Below are 13,176 nucleotides of genomic sequence, written 5' to 3'. Positions count from 1 at the left end.
GATATGCCGGAATGTCAGCAAAAAGTCCATTACAGAAGTCAAGATGGGAATGAATTAGACCATGAACAAGAATTTCAGTGGATTTTTGTGTCAAATGTTTCCGGATAAACCGTAAGTTTCTTAACTGGCAATAGGCGACTTGGCATTTCTTAAGAATATGCCGATCAAAATTTAAGGTACTTGACATATGCACCCCAAGGTCGCGAAACATTGTCAACACACTTCACCTCACAACCACCAACTATCACACTAGTAATGTTTAGCTTTTCTAATTGTTGTTTTGTCCCATAAGCTATAATTTCAGTTTTTGCATTGTTCATTTTGAGCTTGTATCTAGTCATCCAGTTAATGATATTTTCAAGACAGTCATTCAGTTGGTTAATGATGTTAAATTCACTTTGTTGATTTCCAGCTTTTATTTTAAAGGCAACTTTATGGTCATCAGCATAAACGTAGAGGTCAGCTGAATAGTTTTGAACAACCCTGTTTAGCCCAGCGATATACATTATGAAGATAACCGGGCCGGCGCAAGAGCCCTGTGGGACGCCACAGCGTAGTGGCATGGTGTCAGACGAAGCATTGCCAATCTTGACCTTCATGGTTCTGTCAGTAAGGTAGGATTCAATCCACCTGAGTGCAGTGTTGGTAATACCGAAGTCATCTTGCATCAGCTGAAAAGCTGAAGGAATGTCTATGGTGTCAATTATCACTACAAGTGTCACGAGATTCAGATCAATTGATTCAAGAATATCACCGTACATCTTCAGCATCGCTGTTTCAACTCCGTGATATCTCCTGTAAGCACTTTGATACTGGGGTAGAAGACTGTGATGTCAACATGATTAGTTATTTGTGACAGTGCTGCCTTCTCGAGTACTTTGGAAAGAAATGGGAGATTGGATACAGGGCGGTAGCTCTGGGGTTCTAAGGGAAGACCTTTCTTCTTCAAAAGAGGCTTTATGAGAGCACCCTTCCACTCATTTGGAAATGAGCCAGATGTGAGTGATTTATTTATAATGTCAGTTACAATAGGTATGAAGAGATTTAAGTTATCTTTCAATTTTTTAGTAGGAATGACATCTAGTTCACATGTTGTAGATTTAGAGGTCATTATCAGTTTAGAGACTTCATTCTCTGAAATTGGCCGAAAATCACTGAACGTTGCATGTGGCAGTCTTTAATCAGATGACTGAATGTTTGGGGAATCATGGCGAACAGAGATTTTGTCGAGAGTGTCCCGCAAATTGGCAATCTTGTCTGCGAAGAAGTGGAGAAAATCATTGGCCAAAGTGGTATCATCAGTGCGAGGAGGCAACTGATTTTCCGTGGATCGGCCCAATAAGGTTGAAGTAACCTTGTACAGTTGTTTCACATTACCTTCTGCACCACCTACCACATCTTGATAGTACTTGTCCTTTGCGCCAGAGAGCGCAGACGTGCAGCTATATACATATACATAATTAGTACATCCCTATACAAACAAACCACTGAATATAGTAGTGGTATTGATAAGTATAATTTGCGTCTTAAAAAACAATACATTTATTGAAAAACTATTAAAAAAAAATCAATTTAATAACACTGACAGTAAAATAATGACATAGTTATTTTAACACGTATATTGGTACAGTTAAGAGAAATATCGAAACATGAATAATTAACATTCAATTAACAGTAATGTTTTAAGATATTGAGGCACGCCAGACAAAATGATGCAATCAATTGATAAGCAAATGATCATGATGTGTTACACAAGCTCTTCATAAAGACCTTGGGGACGTCTCCATAGATTTTTATTTATATAATAGAGCCTTACCATAGAAAATTGTCACGTTGGTGTTGGTCGAACAAACGAATTAATCATACCAACATAGCCCAATACTCATAATGTTTACACTTGTATGGTTACCATTTTATTTCAGCTAAACAATGATACAAATTAAACAAAGTTTTCTTCTCACTGTAAATATCAGTATAATATGTAATTTGAATAAGATTTAAAATGTACATACACAAAAGTTTTTTAATTGTTGAACAACAGAAAAAAACATTTGATTTGAAATCAAGTTTGAATAGAAACAATCACATTTTTTGGGGAAGTCTTGCTTTAAGATTTGTGTAAAACTTTTAAAGCGTCAGTTATATGTCAAGTATAAAATAAAATATTGTGCAGTTCATGCATTAATGTTAGTCAGAATTACAAAAATAATTAAACACTCTATTGTCATTCTATCAAATTGATTTCTTACAAATTTCATTAAATATGAATTTTGTTATAACAAATACACACACGTTTTTGGAGAAATGAGAATTCAATTGAACCTAAACTAATAAATAAGCATGAATTAAAATTGCAGTTATTGACAATTTCAAGCATATCACATTGCTCTCCCTTGATATGTTATTGTTTTCCCAAGTCCCACATATAAATATTTTTCGACATGATTTCCTACATATCAAAAATATTGTCAGTATATTTTTACATTTGAATTGGCTAGGTAAAACGTATCGTTTAAAGCAATGTGTTTCTATAACTTAATATATCTTTTGTCTTGATATAGCTATACAATCGTACAAGTTACATATGAGCATTTGCAAAAACAGTGTTATTTTTATTGTCTTGCATCTAAAAGATTCACGTTAAACATCAAATAGGGGGTTCCACAAATTGAAACAAAACATAAATCATAAATAATTTACACCGTCTATGTATGCATTTTGTAATATATCAACAAAAGCATAAATAAATAAATATATATATATATAACTTGGTCATATATTTTTACATTTGAATTGGATTATATATATAACTTGGTCAAGTTATAATACTCATTTACGCACATTCATATCTGATGTCTATTAGTCTATTAGAGCCTGCACAGGGTATACAAAGAATCATGAACTGTTCTGTCCGAATACAAACTTCTACACTAGAGATGAGCATGTTAGTAATAAGTGTGTGATCCACCATTAGCTATTTACACTTATAACGTTGGCTAGTATTCACTAATAATCTCATCATTAAAAATAAATACATTGAAAGCATTCCATAGAATTATAGTCTTTTCATATCCTTAAACAAACCATAGCAATTTTAGTTAAGATAACCTTTCAAATTTTATTCATTTCACACAATCTTTCTTCAAATGATGACAACATAGACTTTTTGCCTATTATCAGCGTTTTGAACATGTATACAGCTTTTAAAATATGATAAATTTGTGCCAAAATTTAAAAATAAAACCAATTGTAAATACAGAATTTACAATTTACCGAAGATAAAACAAGTTTGTGGTAATTAATTCATATTTTGCTTTTTAAATTTTACGAGACTACACACGATTTTTGATAAAATACTGACTCCTCTAAGCAAAGTAACAAGTATTGTATACAGACGGAAATACAGAAAGATCAAAATAGAAGTGTCAAAATGTTTAATCTTTCTTTAAAAAAAATCTAGCATGTCTAGCTATATTACTGATAAAACAATACTGAGATATGTTTTATTTAATGAAAAGAAGACAATAAATATGACATTTTGTACAAACTACTAGTATTATTTAAACAGCTTTGCTTAAGCATAAAGTCAGCGTATGCAAACTCTTAATTCTAAGTTTTTCCAAAATCTCGAGTAATAATTCAGAATATTAAGTAATACATGTAACTAAGACTTACTTCATTTTGGCTTAAACAAATTTTTTATATAACTGCTTTTAACAAGTACATTCACTTAATTTGTATTACCAATTTTGACTTCATTAAACAAAAACATTTATATCAGTTCATTGACAGCATTATAATGCTCATACTACATGAAATGTATTCGCTGGTCACATTCCACAATATGGTATGCCACACGACTTTATGGCTGGCCACATGACTTGGTATGCTTTGTCATTCTGCAATTTCATTGTGAACTATGCCACTCGTTTCCGACCCATCCCACAATTCCAAGATGAGATCTTCGATTATTGTTATTGTTCACAACAGAAGGCGAGGCTATAACACGACCAATACAGGAACTTAGAAAGTAGCATGTGTTTAAATTTTATTCATAGCTGATCTTCCGAGGTATGACTAGCTGATGCAACAGGATGTCTTTCTAATTGGCCGGTTTAATTTCGTTGAGTGGTGTCTGCAAAAAAGGAAGATGCATTGTTGTTAACTTCAGTTTGTCATTTTGTTTGTTTTTTAACAAAGGGTCTGAGGGCAAAGAACAAGCAAGGTCATGATGATCATGGGGCTGTCGGTTAAATAAAAAATACTTTGGGTGAATAAAAACTGAAGTGTAACAGTGTTTGTTTCTTTTTCATCTCCTCATTTTCAAATATCTAAAAGTCAAACCATCAATTTGGCGATATAGGATGGGATATCAGAAAATGATATTTTTTGACATTAGAAAAATATCACGCATTATCAAAACATCTAAGTAAGGCGATATATTCTGAGAAAACTCATATGTCCTCTAAGAATAAGTACTGGCAACCATTTCACAGATGCGCTATCATTCCAGTTTTGTCTAAAAACTCCATTAATGTCAACACTAAATAAACACGAAATATCCAAGAGTCCAACATCAATCTCAGGTTAATATGTTTGGAGACGCTTATCAATAGAAGCATAAGTATTCCTTTCGTAATAACAATCATTTTTAGTATTGATTAAAGAGAGAAAAAATTGCAATGCAATCTTAATTGAAATGGAAAATGTCTCATCACTCCAGTCCAACATGCAATATTGCAAAGGTCACCAAAGCCCATGTGACCTTGAACCTTTCCCTGACACCAAGGTAAATACTGGGGCGAGTTGGAGGACTTCATCGTCATGGGTATGGCACTGTTGGGAGGGCTGACCTCGCATGGATCCCTTTGAGTTGTTGTGCTGCGACATGAAAGCCCGCTGATCTGCTCTGAGCGGTGTGAGTCAACCTTAGTAGAAGAGAGGCAAGGTGAAATATTTATGTGTTAATGTATTGCACAACATCACATATTTGTTAAAGTGTTACAAAATACATATAAGCAAATTTAAATGCATAAATTAGACTAGTTAGTTTTGTTTCACAATGCACTTTTTTTCATAATAAGTTTATTTTTTTTTTACAGAATTCTTATTTTTATTGTTGCATTATTTATTTCATTAGTTATAATGCTTTACATTTCTTGCCTTTATATATTGCTTTCAAAGTACCTGTATCAATATATTGTTGTTTCTTAAATGAATAAAAAGAGGGATTCATTGGTTTGATACGAGTCTATATTTAGATGAAATACCTCAAATTTAACTTTTCACCCAAAATGAAAAATATCTTTCTAAAATAACAATTATTAAGAAGAAACAACATTTAAAATCACAATGTTCATCCTTAACTCCATAACAAAATATTAGTTAAAAAAAACTATCCATACTGAGCTGACGTTTCAACAAACTACTGCGCTTAGGCTGCCCAAACATGGTTGACGGCTGACCTGACCACTGCTGCTGATGAAGCTGTTGCTGAGCAATAATGGGTTTGTTGCATGGATACTGTTGCATGGATACTGCTGGTAGCTAAATATGAAGCAGTTTGGTGATGTGTAAAGCTTCAAGCGATTGGAGAGAGATCTGTGACGATGTTTGTATCTTGGGGCACATTGCTGTGAAAGAAAATAATCTGCAGTTACATAACTTCTTACTTACCATGTACGGTCAGATAGTGTTTCTGAAACAACATATGCATTCACTGCCCTGTATTGTATACCCACATCGGTCCGGATCAGTAGGAAGCCATAAAATAAAATGATGTTACTTTGTATCATTATTTCTACAGTATAACAGGTAACATAATTAGCAACACTTCATGACATGGTCATGTTTATTTCAAAGCCATTTAACGTTGCTTGCAGGAAATGAAAAAGCTACTGACCTAATCAAGAAACTTGAATGCTTATCATGTGAGCTTTGCCGATGAAAAACTTCTCATTTTTTTTCAAGGAAAGATAGTTGTTGATTTTATAGTTATACTGAATTTTATTTCAGAATTCATTGAGTAGTAAAACATGTCTATGACTAGCGCAGATTCATTCTTTCCATTGTTTAAAAAGAAAAATCACACAACCCGACATTTGTTAAAAAGAAACTGTGAACACCCCGGAATATTCACACTTATAGGTAGAAATAACAATTATCTACAGCAATCATTTTATAAAACATGTTTATTTCATTGTTTATATCCTAAAAAAAGATATTGTGCAAATTACCCGTATGTGGTATTTTTTATGTTGATGATAATTACCGATGGGTTATTCAACATTTCACTGTATATAGGGGTATATACATATTTAGAAAATTACACATTTTGAAACTTCATATTGGGCAAGCCATTGGATATCATAAGTCCAACGATTCTCAATTGTATTCCTTCAATGCAATACTTTAACATGAGGACTTAGTAAATCAATGTCAAACTTATGAAACAAACTACAGATATTTACCGGTAGTAGATTTTGGGTTCAGTCAAATTGTACTCAAAAGAAAATACTTTGAATTATCAATACTGTGACAACTGTTACGCTGGGTCTTGCTGGTAACAGAGAGAATACTGAGTTAAGAAAGGGTAAAAGTAAAAACCGAACAGCATGAAACCCCTCAAATTATTGACTGCTTATTTTAACGAAATGTTACCATTAAGTAATGCTTAATTATTGTTAACATGTATACATAGTCAGTTTAAATAGTAGATAATGACTTCTACTGGTCATTTTTTTCATTGTTCCAATTTCAAACAAATCTTGCAATAACAATCAATTTTAAAAGAACAAAGCCCACAGGCCCCACTTCCTTGTCAAACATGTCCATATCGCCATGACCTTTCAGACCCACGCAACCCTGAATCTTACCTATACCCCAAAAAGGGGTACTGGGTTGACGTCAAGGATTCTGTAGCGAATAGTGTCGCCATAGATACTGTGCTGTAGACACATGGCGCTGGGATAGATGTGAAGAGGGTCACATCAAAGGCCCTGGGAACCAAATGGGCTCTGGAAAGGGAAGTGCGACCCACAACATGAACAAAAGGGAAGAAGTCTAATAAGGTGCATTCGCAGAGTGGATATAAAGTCTGCTTAGTGATCATGAGGCCTGGGTTCAATGCCATTTCAGGTATTGATCTCTGGATTTTCTCCTAACATTACTAGAAAATGAACATGGCAGTATCTCGATAAGCATGAGGATTTCAATGCAATCAGCTTAAATTAATATGTTAAAATTAAATAGAGTGAAATATATTGCCAAACGAATAGTTTCTAGATTAAACATTAAGACATAGGATAATTAATATTTAATATGTACAAGATGATATCAAAAGGAACGATTAATGTACATGTAAGTGTAAATTGTGTACATGAAGACAAGACAAGACTAGACAATTTATTTTGTAAATAAAGGCCACCGGCCCAAAATACAATATACAGACATGTCATATTAAACATGCATGAGTTGTGAATAGTTTTATGTTTAAACTTTTCGCATTAACATATATATAAATAATACAATTTTCTTCAATGTCAGATCATTTTTTGTTTTCATCAGATTAATAAAATCTATTTCTTCTCTGTTTCCTGTATACCAAGAAAAAAGGTGAATGTTACGTTCTTCGTGAAATTTAGAACAATAAAAAAATACATGAAATTCGTTTTCAATGACACGTGTGTTTTCTACATTTAGACAATGTATACAATATCGAAGACCATGCTCTATACCAAGATGTCGTCCAGTTTCAATAAGAAACTTGTGGTTGGAACATCTGAACTTTGCAAATGCTTTTCTATAAAAGAATGGTATTTTAAGCGAAAGATATTTTTCTGGTTCAAGCAATGATTTATACATTCTATATGTTTCACATCTAGACGAGTCGAATAAACTCCCTGACCATTTTTGCGTGTTACAACAAATAAGGCGATCTTTAAACAGTTGTAAAAATACATCAACATTGCCAACATCTTGATACACCCAGACATAACCAAATCCATAATTAAATAACAGATTTTTTACAGAAGTAGCCCAATTTGTCCTTCCGATTTCATCCTGGCGTTTTAACATATTATAGCAATTTTTTGGATATCTATGCAATGGCATATGAATAAGTTTACACCAGTATTTAACACACTTGAAATGATATTCTACACATAATTCTAATCTACCAACCTCCCCTAGGGCCATGCAATTGTTTGTTGACCTATTCAAACCAATAAAATCTTTGCAAAATTGAGCCTGGACTTGTTCTATATTTTCAGAAAGGGTATGACCCCAAATTTCAGCCCCGTATAAAAGGATCGGCTTAACCATTGAATCAAAAAGTTTAAAATACTCTTGAATGTCAAATTTTCCAAAATAGCCTTGGTAACTTTTTATGGCATTAATAGATTTTTTTGCTTGCATTGCCAACTTAGCTTTAGCCTTGGACCAACTTAATTTAGGAGTAAACAGTAGACCCATGTACTTGTACACTGGCGTGACATTTACATGCTTTCCATTATAGAACCAATTTTCATATGACCGCAATGGGCCACCATTTCTAAATAGAATTATTTCGGTTTTCTTTTCATTAACAGTCATGCCACTCATTCGACAAAAATCAGAAATACTATTTAATTGACGCTGTAGTTCAATAGCCGTTTCAGAGCAACTCGCAACATCATCGGCAAATAATATACATTGTATATTTGGTATGTCATCCGTAATAAAAATTCCTTGATGACCCTGGTCACGCAGGTAAAGGGATAACTCATTTATGAATAAATTAAAAATGATCGTGCTAGTTACGTCCCCTTGTCTTGTGCCAATGTTACACCTAAAATCAGTGGTAACATTGTTATTTATGACTCGCACGCGACTCCGTAAATTAGAGTACATAGAGACAAGGACATTATAAAGTTTTCCTTTTAAACCTATTTTCTGCATTATGTCAAATAGTTTATGTCGCTGTGGTGTAATGGATATGGTGTCCGCCTAGCGACCGGGAGGTCACGGGTTCGATCCCCACCCTGGGAGCGTTCTTTAGATCTTCCCCAAAGACACCAAGTACTGGTTCTAGGCCCAGGAAACGGACTCGAGAGCGTTTATATAAGCCTAAGGCTTTCGATGCAATCGAGCTAAAATAAATAGGTTTAAACTAACTAAATAGTTTATGGTGCAATATACCATCAAAAGCCCTTTGAAAATCAACGTATAATACATAAAACCTTCCTCCTGGCTTAGTTATATATTTTTGTACCATGCTTTGTAATACGAATATGTTATCAATTGTAGAATAACCTTTCCGATAACCTGATTGCGACTCATCTAGTTTGCCAAATTCTTCGGCCCAAGTACACAATCGTGAATTAACAATATTTCCAAATATTTTATACATTACATTTATTAAAGAAATACCTCTATAATTTGTCGGTTCCAGTTTAGAACCGCATTTGTGTAAGGGAACAATAATGCTTTCGCTCCACATGTCAGGAAAAACACCTGTATTAAGAATATGATTAAAAAGAGAGCAAAATACTGGACATATAACATTAGCTGTGTTTTTATAAAACTCTGCCCCTATACCATCAAACCCCTGCGCCCTTCCCATTTTTAATTTATTAATACTTCTCATTATTTCTTCTTGTGTGAAGTATAAATAGGATCCTGGTTTTGAGTCAGCAAAGGCTACAGAAATGGAGGACATTTTCTGCGCAAATTGTAATTTTCGTTAAAGAAAGTATATTCTTAGCAAAAGTCTGGGACGACAATCTACGCACATGCATTAAGCCCTATTTTCCCAGGACCAGACACATATTATAATCATCCATACTGAGCTGGCGTCCTAATAAACTGCTGCAATTAGGATGCTGTCCAAACATTGAAGATGGCTGAACCGAGTCTTGCTGCTGCTGATGTTATTGTTGCTATGCGAACATGGCCTGGTTGCTAGGATACCGTGGGTTGCTGATTGTCACCAGACAATGATCTCTGGCGATTGTTGTATTGGGGTGCCCCTTGCTCTGAAAGGAAATAGAGAAGATATAAATTAAAGATTGCACAATGTCATACATAAGTTAATCCCACTTTATTTTTCTCGCAGATAACAATGTCAGGAATGATTCCTCTTTCAGAAATGAAGCTCTTTCAACTAAAAACAATCTGCAATATTCATTACAAAGAGTCTATTTTTAGTTCCATGTATTTTAAGTTGATAAGATTTTCTTTTCCACAAATACTCCACAAGTTATCTCATCAAATTTAGATAAATTACCAAAATTAACTTTTGGATGCCCTAAAAACCGATTTCCGGATAAACCATAGCTGTTTCCATCGGAAGACATATGACCCCAAAAAACGCTTTTTTCGAAACCTAAACGCATATTTTGAAACCTAATTGCTGACCCTAAGTTCAAGGTCCAAGTCATAGGGGTCAAAATTTGTGTGCGTTTGGAAATGCCTTGTCCATATACACATGCATACCAAATATGAAGGTTACATCTGAAGCGACATAGAAGTTATGAGCATTTTTCGCAACCTTAACGCTAAAGTGTGACAAAAAGAGAGACGGTAGACAGACGGACAGTGCGATCATTATATGCTCTCCTTCGGGGGCATACAAAATAACAAAATAAGTCTGAAAATTGAAATTAAGCATTTCACAATTGTTAGTTGTGTAGCTGGGGTTTGTGTTATTAACAAAAGTTGTTTTTTTTTCTATTTTTTTGTTTTAATTTATCATATAAATGATGATGGTCTGATGGTCTGAAATATAATTACATAAAGTATTTTAAGATAAATTATAAATCAGATAATTGAATAAAACAATATTATTCAAATACTATAATGATTACTAGTATAACAAGAATACACGTAAATACACTTACAATAATAAAATGACTCAACAGTGACTAGATGCAGACAGAACATAAAGATGGTAGATTTATAAGAATTGAAAAATGCTTGCACCTCTTACAAGGTTTAATAATGAACTGAACCAATTGTTTTAGATATATACAATCATAAAGATGTTTCTAAAATCATCTCACCTAAAAAACATGCACAATTAATGACATAACTCGCTCATTGATCACATATCAACTCAAAAAATATTTATTGGACTGTGTGATATGAAAAATGGATTGTTCATTTCCCAAAATTTCACAACAATGGCTGTTTGTAAAACATGCATGCCCCCAATATGGGCTGTCAGTTGTAGTGGCAGCCATTGTGTGAATACGTTTTTTCTCACTGTGACCTTGACCTTTGACCTAATGTAAGTTATCATCCGGAAACCATTGTTCTATTTCGAGTCACTGTGACCTTGACCTTTGACCTAGTGACCTGAAAATCAATAGGGGTCATCTGTCAGTCATGATCAAGGGGGGAGTGAGAGGGGGGTATAATGTGGGGTGTGGTAATGTATTAGATGTTGAAAAAAATAAAAAAAATTGGGGGGGGTGGCGGGGGAGTAGGGGGGTAGGGTGGTAGGGGGGAGTGAGAGGGGGTATAATGTTGGGTGTGGTAATTTATTAGATGTTTAAAAAAAGTTTTTTTTTTGGGGGGGGGGGCGGGGGGGTAGGGTGGGTGAGAGGGGGTATAATGTGGGGTGTGGTAATTTATTTAATTTTTTTTTTTGGGGGGGGGGTGGGGGGTTAGGGGGTGGGGGGTGAGAGGGGGGTATAATGTGGGGTGTGGTAATTTATAAGAAGTTTAAAAAAAAAACATTTGGGGGGAGGGGGGTGGGGGGTGGGAGATGAGTGGGGGGTATTATGTGGGGTGTGGTAATTTATTAGATGTTTAATCAAAATAAAATAAAAATTTGGGATGGTAGGGGGGTGGTAGGGGGGAGTGAGAGGGGGGTATAATGTGGTGTGTGGTTATTAATTAGATGTTTAAAAAAATGGGGGGGGGTGGGGGTAGGGGTTGGGGGGTAGGGGGGTGGGGGTAGGGGGCTGGGAGTGAGAGGGGGGTATAATGTTGGGTGTGGTAATTTATTAGATGATGTTTAAAAAAAAATGGGGGGGTGAGGTTGGGGGGGGGGGAAAGGGATTCTGGTAGGGGCGTGGGGTATTGTTTGGGTAGACTCCATTGTGGTATTCAGGTAAGTGTTGTTTTGTCAAAGTAGTAATAAAATGTGATCACAAAAAATAACAAATGATCTCACACTGACATGATAAATATCCTCTATTTATTAAACATGAAATTTAAACTTATTGCATTTGTTTCCCCTGTATATAAGAAAGATATAATAGTGTATTACCTCTCTTGTCCTGCTTATATTTATATTAATCAACAAAATTAAACATTAACACAATATTTAATATAAAAAATATACAAACAATCTCATATTCTGATAATATTTTTACTGATCCACTTTATTTTACTCAAAGGATGATGCTTCATTGGACTGATAATTATAGATTTAGTATTACAGACAGTTGCTTCAGTTATATTGTTCAGAGTTCGCCCTGTTGGCCGTGTATGCGTTCTAGAGTTATCATCCAAAAACCATTTTACTATTTCGGGTCACCGTGACCTTGACCTTTGACCTAGTGACCTCAAAATCAATAGGGGTCATCTGCGAGTCATGATCAATGTACCTATGAAGTTCCATGATCCTAGGCCCAAGCGTTCTTGTGTTATCATCCGGAAACCACCTGGTGGACGGACCAACCGACGGACCGACAGACGTACCGACATGAGCAAAGCAATATATCCCTCTTCTTCGAAGGGGGGCATAAAAGTAATAATTACAATTTATAAAACAAAAGAAAAAAAGCATAAAGATTTTCACTGTTGGAAATAATAATTACTTAAGTTATACACTTAAAGAAATGCAAAACAATGATAAAGCTGTGTCATTCATGAACATATTAATAATTAACAAGAATTGTGACACCTTAAGAGTTTCGCGGTATGGAATGAGTTGGGAGACCAAATCATATTGAAAACCGATTATTTATGTGCATTTGATGAGGTTTACCATTATTATTGCAGAGAGTAATAATTTTTCGTGTCCGTTCGATTAGATGCTTAAACAAGTAGAAATACATTTCTCATGACAATAATATTAAATACTTTCAAAGAGCAAACAATTGCAGTTTTACGTACATCCCAATTCTCAGCCAAAACTCTATTGACTGACATACAATCTTTTTCTGTCTTTACAATTTGTTTTTCAAT

The sequence above is a fragment of the Dreissena polymorpha genome, chromosome 5, assembly GCF_020536995.1.
Source record: "Dreissena polymorpha isolate Duluth1 chromosome 5, UMN_Dpol_1.0, whole genome shotgun sequence".
NCBI lineage: Eukaryota > Metazoa > Mollusca > Bivalvia > Myida > Dreissenidae > Dreissena > Dreissena polymorpha.
The sequence above is the reverse complement of the archived record's forward strand: the minus strand, read 5'-3'. Positions refer to the sequence as shown.